This window comes from Pongo pygmaeus, chromosome 5 (genome assembly GCF_028885625.2).
Source record: "Pongo pygmaeus isolate AG05252 chromosome 5, NHGRI_mPonPyg2-v2.0_pri, whole genome shotgun sequence".
Taxonomy (NCBI): Eukaryota; Metazoa; Chordata; class Mammalia; order Primates; family Hominidae; genus Pongo; species Pongo pygmaeus.
In genome coordinates this window covers 130,581,265-130,601,838 of record NC_072378.2, presented here as the reverse complement: position 1 = coordinate 130,601,838, position 20,574 = coordinate 130,581,265, and the positions used below count along the sequence as shown (strand labels likewise).

Here is a 20,574-nt window from a genome sequence, read left to right as displayed (position 1 = left end):
AGGGAAATTTTCCTGAATTTTTTTCCTCAAGTATGTTTTCCAAGTTGCTTGCTTTTTCTTTTTTCTCAGGAATGCCAATGGTAGTAGATTTGGTCACTTTACATAATCCTATATTTCTCTAAGGCTTTCATCATTTTTTAAAATTCTTTTTTCTTGATTTTTTTCTGACTGGGTGAATTCAAAAGACCAGTGTTCAAGCTCTGAAATTCTTTCTTCTGCTTTGCCTAGCCTATTGTTAAAGATTCCAGTTGTATTTTTAAATCCTTTAGTGAATGTTTCTATTCCAGAAGTTCTATTTGGTTTTTTCTTAATATAGCTATCTTGTCTTTTATATCTTGAATCATTTTTCTGGCTTCTTCTTATTGGATTTCAACTTTCTCTTGGATCTCATTGAGTTTCCTTGCAATTTATATTTTGAATTCTTTTTCTGTCGTTTCAAACTTTTCAATTTGATTAGGATCCATTGCTAGAAAGAGAATGCAATCCTTCAGAGGTGTCAAGGACTCTGGCTTTTAGTACTTCCAGAGTTCTTGTGCTGATTCCTTCTCATCTGAGGGAACTGGTGCTTCTTATTTTTGAATTTTCTATTGTTTGGATGGGACATTTTTATTTTTAAATTCTTTTTTCTCTTGAGGGCCTGACTAAGGTGTACACTGCATATGGTCATTTGGCTTCATTCCTGGGTGTTTTCAGTGGGCCAAGACTCTATATGGGTTCATTGGCTGTGGATAGCTTCCGTGCAGTAGCTTTCTTAGATGTTGCTTTTGTAGTGATGCATTGGATGTATGAGCCAACAAACTATCTCCTGCAGGACTGACTGAGAGTTCTGATGTCTCAGAAAGCTTGTCCCATGCACCAGCACTTAGCCTGTCTGGCAGCAGGCTTGCTTTTTATTTGGTGGTGCAGTTCAGGCTGCAATCCAATAGATGGTGCTTAAGTGTAAAAGCTGGCTTGTCCTCAGGTGGACTGATGATGAGTGGAAGCACCTGCCCTGAAGGATGGGTGGTAGGAAGAGATTGTGTTGGGGTGCACTGAAGTGTCTGGGGAAGGGGCTGGGGTGTGTACCAACTCCTTATCCTGAGTTGGCAGGAATGTGATCCACTTCCCTATCACACCCCTGTCATAGGGCTCATGACCCTTATTTCATAAAGACTTTGACCTTTGGTTCCCCACCACAGTGTGGCTGCAGGCCCTGGATACACCCCTCTGAGAGCTACCCCAATATGGGCTCAGGGCAGACCCTCTTCCCTTGGTCCAGAGCAGGCAACTCTATGGCCAATCTCTCCTCCATTGCTGGATGCTACTGCTCTGTATAGGCACGAGGGACGGGTAGTTGGGCTTTGTACAAGCTCAAACAGCATGGACTGACTTTCAGCAAGGGTGAAGCCACCACAAAAAGTATGAAAAACACTTTCTCCAAGTGCATGTGCTCTGGCTGCTGGTGGGAAGTTGCATCCCCAACAAGTTATCAGGGAAGGCAGGAGACGATACTCCTCCATATCTGTTCCTGGGAGCCAGTGCCGCCCCCTTCAGTGACTGGTACTGTGCCCTTATTTCCTTTGTCCTGAGGGGGCTTTTGTAGGGCTCCTCCCACCAAGGGCACTCCCACCTACCCTTTCCATGGACTCTGAGTTTCCTGGGTTGATCTTTACCAAACTCTTGCTGCTTTCCTTTTTCGTACCCCAGCTCCTTCCCATAGGCACTCCAACAGATCCTGGTTGTCTTCTCTCAGCTTTCCATTCAGAACTTGTCCATTCACCAGTAACTTTAATCTTTCTGAGGAGAACTGACATCCAATGTCTCTAGTCAGCCATCTGCTCTTATCACCAGATTCTCCCATTTACCTTCTTGGCATTCTCTTTTCATCCACCAACATGGTCCCCCATGGGACCCCGTAGGCCACCTGGATACTGATTTGCATCAAGAATTGAGGAGGCCTCAGGAAATGAAGAGGAAGGGAAGAAGAGGGTGACAGGAAGCAGGAGAAAGCAAGGCAGGAGAAAGAGACAAGGGAAGACCTCAGTACTCAGTATTATGTTTTTGTTTCCCATATTGCAGTCTCCAAGTGTCTTTACTGATGTGTCTATGTTTGGGAAAACTAAACTTGCCATTTTTGCTATTATGTCTATGCCTAGGGTCAAGAAGGGCAGGGAAGTGGCAGCAGCCTAGAAAGCAGGTATAATGCAGTAAGGGGCAACAAATAGAAATGCCCAGAACATCAGTCCATAGCAGCATGATATGGAATGACTGACTACACAATATCCATTTTCTACCCCACCTGGGTCTGGGAGAGTGGGAACAAGGATCACTGATTAATATGGGCCAATTATGATAATCCCATTCCCCTTGCTGGAAGTTGTCAGTGGAAAGGCCTAAGCTAATTTAAACCAATGAGAGATGAGGAGAGTTTTGCTGTGGTCACCTGGGAAAGAAATATCTTAACTCTTAAGAGTAAGTTACAAAAAGTCAAGTTCTTTCTTCTTAGACTTGAAAATGGAAGCCTGTATTCCCAAATGCTACTGACTACAATCCTATGACCACAAAAGAAATTTAGGATGAAATTTATCTAGTGGATGTAGTTGCAGATAGACAAAAAGAACCCAAGTCCATCTCATCAAACCACCATCTCTGAGGCATGCCTTACCTCTGCAGTGCCTTGATGTGAGTCAATACCTTCAATAGTGAAGCCCAACTTGAGTCAGGTTTATGCCAGTTGAAGCTGAAAACATTTAACTGATACAGACTGATAAAAAAATAAGCAGAGAGGCTGGGCGTGGTGGCTCACGCCTATAATCCCAGCACTTTGGGAGGCCAAGGTGGACGGATCACCTGAGGTCGGGAGTTTGAGACCAGCCTGACCAACATGGAGAAACCTCATCTCTACTAAAAATACAAAATTAGCTGGACGTGGTGGTGCATGCCTCTAATCCCAGCTACTCGGGAGGCTGAGGTGGGAGAATTGCTTGAACCCTGAAGGCAGAGGTTGCGGAGAGCCGAGATCACGCCGTTGCACTCCAGCCTGGGCAACAAGAGTAAAACTCCATCAAAAAAAAAAAAAAAAATCAGAGAAATTTATGGAAAAATTAGACATTCCTGGAGTTCAAAAATATTATAGGAAAGAAATACAATAACAATAAATGAATTCCCTGCAGATAATCAAGGTATGCAAGATTGGACTATAATTGTTGGATACTGAAGGGCAAACTGTCCCTGGAGATGAAGGACTTGGAGGCATTCGAGACATTCAGAATACTCAATCATGTACAAATTTTTACACAACCAAAAAGCAGGGAGTTATATAATTTTGAGGTCATTCTAACAGCCATATTGCAAAAAAAAATTAATCTTGCAAAAATAAAAATTAATCCTTGAAATTAGAAACATTAATAAATATGTCATGCTAATGATTAAGATCTTTTTCAGTTGAATGAAATATAAGAATAAAAAAGAAACAATGTTTTACCTTGGTTCTTAATCATTAACCCTCCTTTCTGAAGAGTCTAAAGAACTTCACAAATAAAATAAACATTAATAACGACGGGCTGAACAGAATTCCTTTTAAAAAATACACACAGTGTTCAAGCAAATATTTTCTTAGATTAGTCTGAAATACCCTGAAGAAAAGTTTATTCAAGATTCTCTGAAGTGATTTTCAGAGTTGTGTAGATTTTAGGCTTGCTTTGCTTTAAACAAAGCCTTTTGAAGTCTAGTAGAATATGTATGGCATAACATCCTTGAGCTCATCCAAATTGAAATTAAAGAAGAAAAATAGTTATCCTGTTAAGTAAGCAGTCTCCTTTTATAAATATGAAACTATGATTTAAAAATCCATAATGTATTCTTGCTTACTAGCTCTTCAATCCGTATCTCTCAGTCCCTACTGTCACACCAAAGAAATGTCTTGGGGGTGAAATCTCTGTCCTTTACAGAGGAGAGGCAATCACTTAAATCAAGGTAATCCAAGAGGTTGTCTGCCGTCTTCTGGTCAGTCTTGAAGCCTGAGCAGCCTCTGCTCCCACTGCTAAGATGCTGTTTGCATAAGGCCCATGTTGTGAGTGTCCTTCCTTACCCATATAGCATAAGACTTCCGCAACATCAAAAGCCAATCCCTATCGAGAAAAGTGTAGAGACTCACGAGACAAACTATGAAGTCTTTGGTAGTATGAAGCACTAAAAACAAGTTTTCAGCATAAAGTGGTGTGGAGTGCCCCTAAATCTAGTGGCACAATCCACTCACTTCTCGCAATTATAAAATAGAGTTAGTCCTCATTGAATTAATCATATGTCAACATCAAATGTTATCCTACATCCTTCAGGACTGGTTTTTAAAAATGTTTATGGAAACTGTGGAAGCATCACTGGGGCTATTCTTAGGACTATAATATAACTAAAGAAAGCAACTTCCTACTTAAGGATATTGTCACCTACCACAAAAAAACGTGGCCACAAAAAGGTGGTAATCTGTGTAAGAGAGTAATATTTTAGATAATAATATTATTTCAATCTTTGTCTAAAGGAAAGAGGCAATGTAGCCAGAAAACACTTGTTTTCTAACTACTAGAGTGAGGGGACCAGAATGTTGTGATATATTGTGGGTCAAGGATACTTGTGAGCTTTTCATCAATAGCCTCAGTCAAAGATGGCAAATACACAGCAAGCTCAGCTCACACTAGCAGTCTTGGACAGGTGTAAGACACTGTCATTCAATCATAGCATTCCTTTTCACTGGCCTCAAATGTCATTTTAAACTACCTTCCAACCCAGCACCCCAAGCAAATGGAGTTGGTCCGTAATATAAAACCAAAATGCTTCTCTAGTATAGATGCAACTGTCAAGTTCCCTTTAACTAAACTGTGAACTCTTGAAACATAATTTTAAATACTAATTGAGGATTAGGGACTTTGATGCAAGGAGAAAGCAGTAACTTAGATTCATCTTCCATTAATTAGAAACAGATAGAAACAGCTTCCATTGTAACTGAATAAACTGACATTGTGAATCACATACACAACAATCATTTCTGGGTTTGACAGTTAAGAGTTGTTCCTGGCCGGGCATAGTGGTTCATGCATGTAATCCCAGCACTTTGGGAGGCCGAGGTGGGGAGATCACGAGGTCAGGAAATCGAGACCATCCTGGCTAACACAGTGAAACCCCGTCTCTACTAAAAATACAAAAAATTAGCTGGGCATGGTGATGGGCGCCTGTAGTCCCAGCTACTCGGGAGGCTGAGGCAGGAGAATGGTGTGAACCTGGGAGGCGGAGCTTGCAGTGAGCCAAGATCAAGCCACTGCACTCCGGCCTGGGCGACAGAGAGAAACTCTGTCTCAAAAACAAAACAAAACAAAACAAAACAAACAAACAAAAAAGAGTTGTTCTGGGCCGGGCATGGTGAAACACGCCTGGAATCCCAGCACTTTGAGAGGCCAAGGCAGGTGGATCACCTGAGATCAGGAGTTCGAGACCAGCCTGGCCAACAGGGTGAAACCCTGTGTCTACTAAAAATACAAAAATTAGCCGGGCATGGTGGCGCATGTCTGGAATCCCAGCTACTCGGGAGGCTGAGGCAGGAGAACCACTTGAGTCCGGGAGGTGGAGGTTGCAGTGAGCTGAGATTGTACCATTGAACTCCAGCACTCCAGCACTCCAACCTGGGCAACAAGAGCGAGACTCCGTCTCAAAAAAAAAAAAAAAAAGGAAAAAAAAAAGTTATTCCTGAGAACTGAATCACCTAAGTTCTAAGTTACTGATGAAACTGAAGTTCAAAATGTGAAAATCTAGGATCCGCATTCTGGGTCAGTGGCTCTGCCAACTTACTGCCAACCTGTGAGAGACTTCCCTGGTGGCCAGCTCTTCATCTCACCTCTGTAAGTGCAGCAAAAATGGACTTCTTATTCATAATTTAGTAAATTCACAGTTTCAAAAACAGATTATTAGATTAGCTTAATAATAAAGGTCACATAACTGACCTGTTAAATTTTTAATTCCTTTTTAATTTTTATTTTCTTTTTCTAAGCTAAATTATTTTTATCTGAACACTTAGACATAATATATAAAGACACATTAAGAACCCACAGATTTGCCCACATACTGTGACTCTAATGAAATTGGGAAATTACTAAATGTACACTTATGTCGCTGAAGGAGAACCCATAATTAATCAAGTAATTCTGAAATTGGGAAATTATTAAATATACACTTATGTCACTAAAGGAAAACCCACAGTTAATCAGGTAATTCTGAGAAATTAGTTTGAAATGATAAAAATCACATGATTATTAGCAAATAACATTACATACCAACAAATTGCTTTAGATGATGCTGGTATGTTCAGATGCAGAGAAATAAATATGCTATGACCCTTTGAGATGATGGCAAAGAATTAATGAATAACTTCACATGATATTAATAATCCAGCACCAAGATACCACCCACAAAGCAGCAAAGCCTTTTAGCTGACAGATAGCTAACTTGTTATTCTCTATCAAACTACAGAGTCAACCATGAGCCTGAGTTGTAAGGCTCAGCTACCATCTTTAAAAGGTCAATTATCGGCTGGGCATGGCGGCTCACACCTGTAATCCCAGCATTTTGGGAGGCTAAGACGAGTGGATCACCTGAGGTCAGGAGTTTGAGACCAGCCTGGCCAACATGGCTAAACTCCATCTCTACTAAAAATACAAAAACAAAAAATAAATAAATAGCTGGGTGTGGTGGCAGGTGCCTGTAATCCCTGCTACTTGGGAGGCTGAGGCAGGAGAATCACTTGAACCCAGGAGGCAGAGGTTCCGGTGAGCCAAGATTGCACCACTGCACTCCAGCCTGGGCGACAGAGTGCGACTCCTTCTCAAAAATAAATAAATAAATGAAGTCAGTTGTCATCACCATTTATGGCATGCATATTTTGTGAGCCAAATGTCAGAATGAAAGGTCTGACAAATAGAGTATGTGGTTGGGAATAATAAGGCAGAATATTGAAATTGTGACTGTTCCAGTAAATCCATGATGATTGACTGCTATCCTTATACTCAAACCCAGAGGAAAGGGAAAACAGCAGGACTAGCAAACAGAAAAATTTCTTTTTTATTTAAAATTTTTATATTGTTATATTTTCAGATTTAATAACAATAATAATAGTAGCTTATGTTTAATAGTAGCCAAATTTACTGCACATTTACTCCATACTATCTTATTCTGAACATACTACATGTGTGTTCTATATTTAATCTCACAACAACTCTGTAAGGTGGTTTAACAGATGAGAACACTGAATCACAGAAAGAATGCAATATTTGCTGAAGGACTCTTGGCTCCCAAAGGTAGAGTTAGAATTAAATTCAGCCAACCTAAATCAAGAGCCCAGGTATTCGTCTTAATGCTGTATTGTGCTGCTTAATTTTACTTGTCAACTAGGCTAGGCAATTGTACCCCAGTTGTTTAGTCATATACTAGACTGCATGTTTCTGTGAAGGTGTTTTTATATACAAATAACATTTAAAAGGTAGACCTCGAGTAAAGCAGATTACTCTCATAATATTGGTGAGCCTCATCTAATTAATCAAAGCCATTAAGAGCAAAGACTGAGGTTTCCTGAAGAAGAAGCAATTCCAACTCAAGAGTGTAACATAGAAATCCTGCCTAAATTTCCAGCCGGCAAGTGTGGGACTCTATACTACAACACCAGCTCTTCCTTGAATTTTCAACCTGCTTGCCTGTTTATGGATTTCAGACTTGCCAGTCCCCATAATCACATGAACCAATTCCTTAATATAAATTCTGTCTTGAATACACACACACACACACACACACACACACACACACACACACACCCCATATTGGTTTTGCTTCTATGGAGAACCCTGACTAATACATGTATATTTGTATATCTGAAGTTTCTATTATATAACATTATGTTATATAACCTTTATCATAATCCTATGCCCCAGGTAAAACAAGCATTATTAACATTTTACAGATAAATGAAATGAAGCCAATAGAAGGCAGATTATCCAAATCAAAGCTCTAGTACATGATAAAGCCTGAACTAAAACATAGATCCAAGATTACGAGATCTGCCAGCACATGTATTAGTTTGGCTACAGCAAATGTTATATATTTCTGGAAGGATATGAGTTTGCCATCACCTACCTAGATCTTCTGACTACATGGTTTAAAAATCTTTTCTTGGGCTGGGCACGGTGGTTCACACCTATAATCCCAGCACTTTGGGGGGCCAAGGGAGGTGGATGACTTGAGGTCAGGAGTTTGAGACCAGCCTGGCCAACATGGTGAAACCCCGTCTCTACTGAAAACACAAAAATTAGCCAGACATGGTGGCGGGCGCCCCTAATCCCAGCTACTCAGGAGGCTGAGGCAGGGGAATCACTTGAACCTGGGAGGTGGAGGTTGCAGTGAGCCGAGATCGTGCCACTGCCCTCTAACCTGGGTGACAGAGTGAGACTCTGTCTCTCTCTCTATATATATATATTTTTCTTTACCTTTTACTACTTCTCAAATAAATAAGTGCCACTGATCAGATAATTCAAACAAACAAGAAGAGGAGAACACTGGATTGACAGTTGTGGGAAAATGTCTGCCTCCTAGCCATTTTCTGGAGCTAATATAATATGCAAATAGGCAAAGATGTAGAAAATAGAATCAAGAAAAGCCACATCTTCATTTGTATTTTCAAATACCTATGGAGTCCCTATTGCACAGTGTGTACACTTGTCCTTTGAATGATGGCAAAAGAAGTATGTTATTATTGAGTCACAGAGCAGTGAGTCTATGCTAAAAGCCTATAAAGTACTTCTAGCATTTAAAGTAGCCTCAACAACAACATCCTTCTCCTTAAGCTCATTCACCATGTCTCCTGTGCACCACCCTTAATTGTGTTATTTATTAGATGTGTAGTCTTACAAGACAAACAATAATAAGGTCCCCAGACAAGTGTTACCACAGTTAACACTCAGTAGGTCTAATACATGAAATAAGAGATTATAGAAGGGTGCATAGAAGTTAACCGAAGAGTGATGTTTGCTAGCAGAAAGTAAAGAGCAACTCTGTGTCAATACTTGAAAAGATACCATCGTAAATAGAGTGAAATAGCTGTGTTGTGAGCATTTATTAGCGATTACACCCCTCATAAGACTGTAATCACCAACCTTTAGCTCTTCTCAGCAGTCTCAGTCTATTTCACTTGGCAACTACTCTCCCACTCACCTAAGTAAATTTTGCAAACCTATCACTATCTTTAAACCATTGATTTCCTCCTCTCATCCCAGCTTCACAGAGGAAATAGAAGCCATAGATTTGGAGTTACCTAAACATCCACATTAGTTTCCATCCACATTTCTCCTTTCACATTGGTGGAGGTGACCCTCCTCCTACCCAAAGCCGAACTTTCACCTGTCTCTTTGGCTTCCATCTTGTGATGATTAATTTGATGTGTCACCTTGGCTAGGCTATGGTACACAGTTGTTTGGTCAAACACCAGTCTAGCTGTTGCTATGAAGCTATTTTTTTTTCAGATGTGATTAACATTTAAATTAGCAGACTGAGTAAACAAATTACTCTCCATAATGTAGGTGGACCTCATTCAGTAAGTTGAAGGCCTTAGGGGAAAAGACTGAGGTACCCAGAAGAGGAAGGAATTCTGCCTTCAAACTCGAGACTGCAACACTGACTCCTGCCAAAATTTCCAGCCTGCCGGCATCCTGCCCTACGAATTTCAGACTTGCCAGCCCCCATGATATGGTGAGCCAGCTCCTTAAAATCAATCTCTTTTTTTCTCTGTCTTTCTCTATATAGATGTATAGATATATCTGGTTCTATTTATCTAGAGTACTCTGACTCATACACATCCTCATCTACTTTCTTGGGAACCTCACAAAAGGGCTTCCTAATATTTTTCACAAAATGGTCTACTTAAAAACAAATTTGCATAACACACTGGCTGCTCATAGCTGGAAGCTCATGCCACCTGGAGCGGAGGACATCAAGACTTCAGCTCACCTGTAACTCTTTTTTTTTTTTTTTGAGACGGAGTCGTGCTCTGTCACCAGGCTGGAGTGCAGTGGCATGATCTCAGCTCACTGCAACCTCCGCCTCCCAGGTTCAAGCGATTCTCCTGCCTCAACCTCCCGAGGAGCTGGGACTACAGTGCGTGCCACCATGCCCGGCTAATTTTTGTATTTTTAGTAGAGACAAGGTTTCACTATGTTGGCCAGGATGGTCTCGATCGCTTAATCTCATGATCCGCCTGCCTCGGCCTCCCAAAGTACTGGGATTATAGGCGTGAGCCACTGCGCCTGGCCACACCTGTAACTCTTAGCTGCAGCATCCTTCTAGAGGATCTCTTCATAACCCTTTGCTTACTTCTCTCCCTTGTGTGTTCTACCTCTCATTGGATTTTAAACAAGTCCAAGGCTATCAGGTTAAAAAAGATAAAATAAAATAGAATATAGGTTTTCAAATCTTCCTCAAATTAACACCTTATTTCTTTTTCTTGTTTCACACTTTTTATAGTTATTTATTCTGCTTTTCCCCTTTTTGTTCCTCCCCTTCAAGTATTTGTTTAAGGAATAAAGAAATGAATGAATAATTGTCTACTAAATGCAAGAATGCTAGGCACTATGGGGACTATCAAGATACATGAAAATTACTCCTTAAACAAGGCATATATTGGTTCAAATAAGCATATGTATAAAATGTTATGTGATTGTTATAAGCAACAAGGCAGAAAGTAGAAGGATGGCGCGTCAAAGGATGAGAATTGTTTGGAAGATTTCTAGGAGGAGACTAAACTTAGGTAAAGATCATTACAGCAAAGTACATACCATATATGCTCATTTAGAAGACGGAAGAAAAAAATTGGAGCCAAGCAAAACGATAGGTAAGAAATGTGGCATCCAAAGTAATTCTGGAGGTAGGCAAATGGTTAGGGGAAGGAGAGATTTTGAAAGATAGAACAAGGCCAGGCACAGTGGCTCATGCCTGTAATGCCAGCACTTTGGGAGGCCGAGGCAGGCAGATTCTTTGAGGTCGGGAGTTTGAGACCAGTCTGGGCAGCATGGTGAAACTCCGTCTGTACTAAAAATACAAAAATTATCCAGGTGTGATTGTGTGCACCTGTAGTCAGCTACTCAGGAGGCTGAGGCAGGAGAATCACTTGAGCCTGAGAGGTGGAGGTTGCAATGAGCAGAGATCTTGCCACTGCACTCCAGCCTGGGCGACAGAGCAAGACTCCATCTCAAAACAAATAAATAGAGAATGAGCTTCTCTAGGGATAAATCTAATTTTGGAGAAGCCAATGAAGGAGAAAATTTAAAGAAAATGCAGAAGCATCAGGGAGAATAGAAAAAATATATGGATATCTATATCTATGTAATTTTCAATGAGTAGGCCAAGGGTACATACATAGAGAACAGTTTCCACAAAAAAAGAGAGAAAATTTGAAGCAAAAACTAGGTGATCATATGTTAAAAGCACATGAAGGAATGGAGGCAATAAATACCAAGTGTTCTTTCAAAAGAAAGGAACTGTGCGGTAACCTTGACATCCCTTTGAAGCTTCAGCATTCTCCATCCCATGTCTCCAGTCTGTCATTAAGGCTCACTCTTCTCCTCTCAGAAATGCCTACCATCTTGATCTTTCCTTTTCCCTTGCTATACTGCCCCTCTCCTACCTTAATTGGTTTCCTTGACGCTCACTTTTCCTCCCTTCTGGCCATCCTGTGTTGGGTCAATGAAGTGTGTGAGATAAAGGCAGATGGTGCCACAGGAGGGACAGCATAGCATGGAAGAAAGCAGGTAAGAGCCTGGCTTCTGGTGCTAAACAAACTTAGTTTCAATCTTATCACTATCTGATCCTAAGCAAATTATTTGAGTTCATAAACCTATTTCTTCATTTATAAAACATGAGCAATACCTTCCTTATTGATTTGTTATAAGGTTCAAATAAAGTAAAGTATGCTAAATAGACAGATATATGTACCCAAGGTGCATAATCATTTTTATTATGACAACAAACTGGTGTTTCTAAAGCACTGCCTTTATTATCTCATATCCGTGATCAAAAGTCTTCAAGACCCTACCATCTCTTATGGCTTTAAATGTAAATTTCTCTCTCCTAAACTATGAACTCTTGGGCTGGGACTTGTCTTAGTTATCTTTGCAACCCCTGTGAAACACTAGTGCCATTTATTCAACACACATTTCCTTTAACTGGGAATAAGATGGACTTTTAAAATTGTCACTGGGCATAATAAGATGCTATTGGCTTCATGTAACAGAAAATACAACTAGCAATGACATTACAAAATAAATGCTTATCGCATATAACAGAATTATAGATATAGTGAGTTTCTGGATTAGTTGACTCTATAATGTCAAGTTTTTTCTCTTCTAATCCTCCACCCTTAGCATATTGGCTTTTTATCCTCAACATGCTTCCAGCCAGTTGGAAGCTACCCTCATGCTTCCAACATGAGAGCTCTCCTTACTTCCCTCTCTCTCTCTTTACTAGTGAGGCTGCTTTTCTGGATTTCATCTGCTTGATTCTCTTTCTCTCAATTTGATCAGTAATTGTTGGAAATCCCAGGGTTCTAAATTGGGTTTTCTTCACTACTAACTCTCCTTGATGACTGTGAATACTCATGCTTTCAAAAAATGTATTCAGATAACTGCCAAATGTATCTTTCAGCCCACATCTCTTCAAGCTCCATGTTTATATATCCAATTCATATCTCCACTTGGTGTCTACTATATGTAACATTTTGCAACTCTTTTGTCATTCAGTATTATGGAATGCTCAGATGGAATTATCCATCTTATCCATGAGATCTAGTCCATTTTTAACCATTGAATACTAACTGAATGTATAAATCAGTCTCAGTTTAGCTATCTACTTCCTTGACTTGGGACAGTTGTTTCTACTTTTTGCTATTACAAACAGAGCTGCAAATAAAGAATTTTACATGTCTGCTTACTCTACTATTATGGAACAAGCATTTATCTCCCCATAGAATTGTGGGTTCACCTATTTCTCCTTCTTATTGTATGAAATGTTCTCTATATATGTTGTTGGAGGCATGTATATTTTGAAATGTTATTACTTCCTTGTGACTTGAATCTTTTATCAATGCATAGTAACCATCTTCATCCCTAATAATGCTATCCCTCTCCGAGTGCATTCTTTATGTTAACACAGATACACTAACCTAATTTGGTTATTTACCTGGTCTACCTTTTCTCATCCTTTTACTTTAAATCATTTTATGCCATGATATTTATGTTTATGTTCCCTTATAAAGACAATTTTATTGAATACTTACCACCCAATTTATGGCCTTGCTCCTTTAACTAGAGAATTTTGCTCATATGACATTCTTGTGATTGCTGAAATATTTGGATTTATATCTATCTTCTCTTTCTGTCTCCCTCTCTCTCTCTTTTTCAGCTTTCTCTTTAAAATGATTTTTTGTCTTTTCCTGCCTTCTATAAGATTAACTAAGTTATCTTTAATCCTTGTTATTCTCTAGTTATTTAGATATTATATAATCCATTTCTGTTTTTAAGTGATTATGTTGAAATTGCTAACATATATACTTGATTAAACAGGAACTAAAATTGAAATCAGTAATTCTAACCTTCTTCTAATAAAAATGACTCATCTTTCTTATTAAGTGTTAGAGATGTTTGGAATTTTATTGTATCTTGATATTATTACCAAAATTAATAACCATTATCATTACTGTTCTGTGTAAGAAATGCTTCTTAGGCCGGGCATGGTGGCTCATGCCTGTAATCCCAACACTTTGGGAGGCTGAAGTGGGCGAATCACTTGAAGTCAGGAGTTCAAGACCAGCCTGGCCAACATGGTGAAACCCGGTCTCTACTAAAAAGACAAGAATTAGCCTCGCATGATGGCACACGCCTCTTATCACATGGAAATCACAGCTACTTGGGAGGCTGAGGAAGGAGAATCACTTGAACCTGGGAGGCAGAGGTTGTGGTGAGCCAGGATAGCACCACTGCACTCCAGGCTGGGTGACAGAGCAAGACACTCTTTCAAAAAAAGTGATAATAATAACAATGCTTCTTTATATTGACCCACATGTTTACTAATTTCTTTGCTTACCATCATTACTTGAAGCCTATTCTTCTTTCCGGCTTTTTCCTTACTTATATCCTTTAAAAGTCATTATTCATTATAGATCTGAAAGTGGTAAATACTCTTAATTTTGTCAAAAAATTATTTTTAACTCTCCTTCCCAAATGATAGTTTGTGTAATTTATTCTAGATTAACAATTATTTTCTCTTAGTAATTTGAAGAAAGACAATACAATATACCATTTCTCTTTAGCCTTTTTTCTTGCTATTAAAAGCATGTGACAGCATAATTTTTGTTTCTTTTTAGGTAATCTGTCTTTTCTCGCTGATTGCCTTCTAGATCCTCTTTTTGTCTTTGGTATTTGATGGTTTTACTATAAGGCTCTATGTGTGATTTATTTTTATTTAGCCTGCTCACGACTGATAATGTTGCCTTAATCTAAGGATTCATATATTTCATACATTCTGGAAAACTCTCAGCCATTACCTCAACATTTACTTCTCCCTCTTCTCTCAAACACCACCTTCTACAACTCCTACCAGACTGTTGCTCTCATTCTAACCTTCATATCTGTTAATTTCTCCTACCTGTTTTCTGATTATCTCTCAGTGCTATATTCTGAGTAATAGTCTTCATTCCAACTCTGTTTGCAAATCCTTTAGTTGTATATTACTTTCTGTTTAGTCTATTGACTTTTTTATTTCTAGAAATTATATTTTATTCTTTTTCAAATGTGCCATTTTTTGTAGTGTCTTTTTTTTCTTAGGATTTAAATTCCACATTTTATTTTTTATTCATTTAGGACAAACCAATTTTATAATCTTGACCAGTGCCCTAGAAGCTGAAATTCTTGGGTTTCCAATTATCCCCATTGCTGTGTCTGTTGACTTATAAATTGTTGCTGAATAGCATCTGTTGAGGGCGTGCCTCCCTGAAAGTTTTATATTTGCTTCTTTTACATACCCCAAGAGAATCACGCTGCTGGGTCCAATTTTTATACCAATCTCTTTCTTTCAAGGTTTCCAGAATTTGTGAGAAGTTATTATTCTGAACCTTGAGCCTGCATGAAACACAAGTTTGGAATTTGAATTCTCAGAAAATTCTCTTTTGTTTCAGCTGTTACTTTTAGCGTCCTTGTCTTCTCTGTACCAGTGAGTAGATTTTTTTTTTCTTAGAACACTCTTTCTCTGAGGGTTTCCCTGAAGTCCAGTACTTTTGAAAGTCTCATATTTATTCAATGGTCTCCATTTCAATCCCCCTCTTGTTTTGAATGCAAAGCTTCAGTTTCTCTTCCCATGAGGATTTTAAACTCTAAGCCTCTGTACTATTGAGACCAAGACTACTTCAGGGCAGTCACAGCGGCTCATGGTTTCACACACTTCAGTTTGCCACCAGGGGAGACTCTATTCTTCCTTGTATGATCAACTATGCATTTATAGTTGCCTATGTATGTAATATACATAACATGTATTTCATAGGTGTTGGTAGTAGAATTTTCTGCTTCTCGTTGTCCTCTGTTTGTTATCTCTTTAAGACTACCATCTCTTTAGGACTAGAACACAAGGCCATTTCCCTAGTTATGGAAGCCAATTTAATGCAAAGAGTAAGGCCAAATCTTTCTCTCTCTCTCTCTCTCCCCCCATCCCCCTGCACATGCGCATGTGTGCTTGTGTGTGTGTGTGTTACTTGTGTGAATATGTTAAGTAAGTAAAGCAAGGCCTCAGCCAGGGAAGACTTTCCTGAGTAGCTCTGTCATGTCTTGAAGGAAGAAGAATTTACTACAGAGGCAGAAGATGTCTGTTCTAGGCAGAGTATGGCAAGTGCAAATGCTGAAAGGTTTAAAAGAACATGGATTATTTGAAGATCTGTGAGTAGGTCCATTCCACTGGCACATAAGCTTAACATGGGGAAATGGCCGAAATCAAGGACTGTATCATGGAAATCCATTTTATTTATTTCTGTTTATTTATTTATTTATTTATTTGAGATGAGTCTTGCTCTATTGCCCAGGCTGGAGTGCAGTGACACAATCTCGACTCACTGCAACCTCTGCCTCCTGACTTCAAGTGATTCTCCCACCTCAGCCTCCTAAGTCCCAGGAACTACAGGCAAGTGGCACTGGCTAATTTTTGTATTTTTAGTAGAGACATGGTTTCTACATGTTACCCAGGCTGGTCTCAAACTCCTGACCTCAGGTGATCCTCCCACCTCGGCCTCCCAAAGTGCTGAGATTACAGGTGTGAGCAACCATGCCTGGCTGAAATACATTTTAATTCCATTCTAAGAAGCTTATATTTTATCCTAAAGGCCATTGAAAGCTCTTGAAGGATTTCAAGCAGAAGAGTGACATGATTAGATTTCCTCTATAGAGAGAGTGCAAAAATGAAGAACAGATGCAGGGAGATAAGAGGCCATTGCATTAATTCACATATTTGATTCTCCATGCTGTAAAGAGTCATTTTGGGGCAGAAAATGTCAAGGTAGGTTGTGGATACAGAGAAAAATGTCCAGGGCTGGATACCTGAAACCAAGGGCATATAAACCAAAGGAAGAATCAGATAGGATGCTGATCAGAGCATTTGAAGTTCTCATGGCCAAAACTGGATCAGAGGCCAGTATCCAAGTTTGGTTATGGAGTCAAGATATCTAGATCAGAAGATGCAGATCAACCTAAATAAATGGGGAGAACAGGGATAAAAGTTTGGTGCTATCAGTTATAGTGCACTGTGGCCAGTAATTGCTAAGCTTTTAGATATGTCTGTTTTCACTCATTCACATAACAGATAGGCATGCCTATTGTTTATTTTTACTGCCTTTCCAGCTGGGTCTATTTGATCCATTAGCATTACTAAAAATTTACTTTTAAATGCAATTAACAACAAAAAAGATGAGCAAACAACGGTATATAAATGATATAACACACTGCTTTGACTGGAGAAAAATAATTCTTTAATGTAGCTTTACCTGCATCTTTAGGGATACAGCCATAGACTATCATATGGGGCAAAGAGGCAATGTTCTTGCCAAAAGAAGCAATCTGGGATGCCGTGATTCCCCATTTTCTTTGTAAGAGAAATATAGAAAACCTCTAGATGTTTGGCAGGTGTTTATCACTATTTCTACACAAAAGGGAGAGAAAGAGCATGGCAATGTGGTGTTCCAAATGTAAAACAAAACCCACTTAATCCAGATGACAAGGTGTAACTGGTGATGTTCTAGCAAAGCAACTGCTATTATCAAGCTTTCAAGTTCTTTTGGAAAATGTAGGCTCTGTCTTCCCCATCTTGGCAATGGTGCATCTCTAACCCTAATTTAATATCCCCAGTGGTGCACATCTGATGGCCCTGAAATGTAAATAAAGAGGAAATAATAACTTTATTCTATAAAATCAGTAAGCAAGAGACTTTTCATTTCTCTATCAGTTTGAAGTGTAGTGATTCCTACTATGCTCAATCACACTAACCAGTAGTTTTCCCTTATACACAGTATTGCTTTCCATAATTTCAGTTACCTGTCATTAGCCACAATCCAAAATAGGGGAGGACAGTACAATGGGATATTTTGAAAGAGAGAGATAGAGAGAGACCACATTCACATAACTTGCATTACAGTATGTTGTTATAATTGTTCTATTTTATTATTAGCTATTGTTGTTAATCTCTTAGTACATCTAATTTATAAATTAGACTTTATTATAGGCACATATGTGTAGGAAAAGAACATAGTATATAGAAAGTTCAATACTATCCATGGTTTCAGGCATCCACTGGAGGTCTTGGAATGTATCCCCTGAGGATATCAGAGAACTACTGTGCCACATTTTTAATGTGAACGTTTATTTTGAAGTATATATTACACATATCATAATTAGCATATTATAATTATCCTGATGGTGATATAGATGATTACTAAATTTTAATGTGAAAATAAAGAGGGGAGGCAAGAAGATAAAGACTATCTTTAGATAACTCCTGTCCCAAGGAGTTTACAACTGCAATGTAATGTTCCAAATAACTATAATATGGGATGCTATGTGTACATGCTGAAATAGAACCGTGAACAATGGCCAAATGGGTACAGAATCCAAGTGGGACACAGTCAATTTGAGTGCAGGAACAAAAATCCTGAGAAATTTTGATTAGGCAGTTGGGAAGCTAGAAGAGAGTTTAGAGGAGAGGCTAGACATAGAAGATGTCTGTCTAAAGGTGATATTTTCAAGCTTTGGGAAGGAATGTGAGTGCCAAAGGGAGGCATGTGAGAGAAGAGAAGAGGGCCAAAAAAATGAACCTTCTGCAGATCTTCCTGGAGGGGACAGGAAAATAAATTGAATCAGGAAGGTTTGGGAATGGTGAGAAGGGTAAGAGGTATGTCATTATATGCCATTATCAAGAGCAAAAAAATAATTAAATGTCAAACCACAAGAAAGACCTGCAAGGTGAAATGCTTGTGAAGTTTAATAACTTCGTGATGAGGAGGCTGGTTATAAGCTGCAAGAGAATGGCTTCAGTAAATAGGAAAACAAAGATTATGATGAGCCAAGCAGTGAATGGGAACTTTTAAAAGTAGAAGTAGCTAGTGAAAAACAACATGACAGAAAACAAACATTTGAGTTTGGTGATAAGAAAGAGGGAAATGGAAAAATAGCCTAAAGCAAAGTTTTAATTTGTTTTGAATGGTTCAGTTTTATTTTTAACTTAGGAAAGATAATTATTATTCGCAACTGAAGATAAGAGTCAAAGGGGAGAAAGAAATTAAAATTTGAAAGACAAAGATAATGTCCCTGGGAGGTGCAGCTCAAAGACTAGGTAATAATAAAGACTGCTTTTTATTTAGCTGCTACTGTATGTCAGATGGTGTATTAGTCCATTTCTCATGATGCTATGAAGACATACCCAAGACTGGGTAATTTATAAAGAAAAGAGGTTTAGGCCAGGAACAGTGGCTCACACCTGTAATCCCATCACTTTGGGAGGCCGAGGCGGGTGGGTCACCTGAGGTCAGGAGTTTGAGACCAGCCTGGCCAACATGATGAAACCCTGTCTGTACTAAACGTACAAAAATTAGCTGGGCCTGCTGGCGGGCGCCAGTAATCCCAGCTTTTTGAGAGGCTGAGGCAGGAGAATCGCTTGAACCTGGGAGGGGGAGGTTGCAGTGAGAGTGCATCATTGCACTCCAGCCTGAGCAACAAGAGTGAAACTCCATCTCAAAATAAATACATAAATAAAATAAAAGAGGTTTAATTGCTTCACAGTTCCATATGGCTGGGGAGGCCTCAGGAAACTTACAATCATGGAGGAAGGCACCTCTTTACAGGGTGGCAGGAGAGAGAATGAGTGCCAGCAGGGGAAATGCCAGATGCTTATAAAACGATCAGACCTCACGAGAACTCACTCGCTGTCATGAGAACTGCATGGGGAAAACCGCCCCCGTGATTCACATACCTCCCACTGGGTCCCTCTCATGACACATGGGGATTATAAGGATGACAATTTAAGATGGTATTTAGGGGGGGACACAGCCAAACCATATCTGGTGGAGTACCAGGAACTTTATATCCATTAAATTATATAATCTTATAATAATACTATTAGATAGATATTATTAAGCTCATTTTATGATTTAGGAAACTGAGACTCACAATGGTGAAATAACTTGCCAAGTTCATACAGTAAGTAAAGTGGTGGAGCTGAGAATTAAATTCAGATCCAACTGGATTCTAAGGTTCATTCTCTAACCCTTGTACTAGATTGACCCTAGCATGGGAGAATATTTGATAGAATTGCAAAGAGTCTAACCACATCGTGTTTCCCCACCATCTATGTAACTACAGTAGGCTGCAGTAAGTGATACACTCATGCTAAGGTCAGAGCGTGCAGTAGGCGTTATTGTGCTTTACCACTATCCAGTTCTCCTTCCTTTCCAGGCACACGGAAGAATGAACCTCTCAGCTCCGTATTGTGCAGGAAAATATGAATAGTTAAAGCCAGTGAAACGTGAGCAAAAGTAAGATGCCAGTTTTGGACTGAGGCAATGAAAAGCCTTATTTTCCAGTTTCACCCTTCCTCCACTGTGCCAGGTGTAGGGAGGCCTTGAATTGAGCCATCTCAATTCAATTTTGATAGCACTAAAAGACTGAAGCCAACTAGATTGCTGAGTCATAATTTGTAGGAAAACAACTCTGAAGAGTAGAAAACAACTCTGCAATGGAAATTGTATGAATAAGAAATACTCTTTTATTGTGTTAATTTGTAACTGCCCAATGGGTTCACCTTGCCCACTGCCTAGACAGAGGTGATTTATCAAGACAGGGGAATTGCAATAGAGAAACAGTAATTCACACAGAGCTGGCTATGCAGGAGACTGGAGTTTTATTATTACTCAAATCAGACCCCCCAAGTATTCAAGGATCAGAGTTTTTAAGGATAATTTGGTAGGTGGTGGGGCCAGTGAGCTGGGAGTGC

The 20,574-nt window shown here is 39.3% G+C and overlaps 2 protein-coding genes across 11 annotated transcripts in view; one reads left to right on the top strand and one right to left on the bottom strand.

The window, feature by feature from the left end:
* Nucleotides 1–20,574, top strand: part of SAMD3 (sterile alpha motif domain containing 3) — a 218,034-nt gene that overhangs the window by 63,584 nt on the left and 133,876 nt on the right. For 5 of the 10 annotated variants that reach the window (XM_054492711.2, XM_054492704.2, XM_054492703.2 and 2 more), the window contains one exon: nucleotides 9,588–9,756. The exons of the other annotated variants lie outside the window; for them this stretch is intronic. The gene's annotated coding sequence lies outside the window, so the exon portion shown is untranslated. The remainder of the gene's footprint in view (nucleotides 1–9,587; nucleotides 9,757–20,574) is intronic. 10 annotated transcript variants of the gene reach the window in all.
* Nucleotides 1–20,574, bottom strand: part of TMEM200A (transmembrane protein 200A) — a 185,433-nt gene that overhangs the window by 147,277 nt on the left and 17,582 nt on the right. The window lies entirely within an intron of this gene.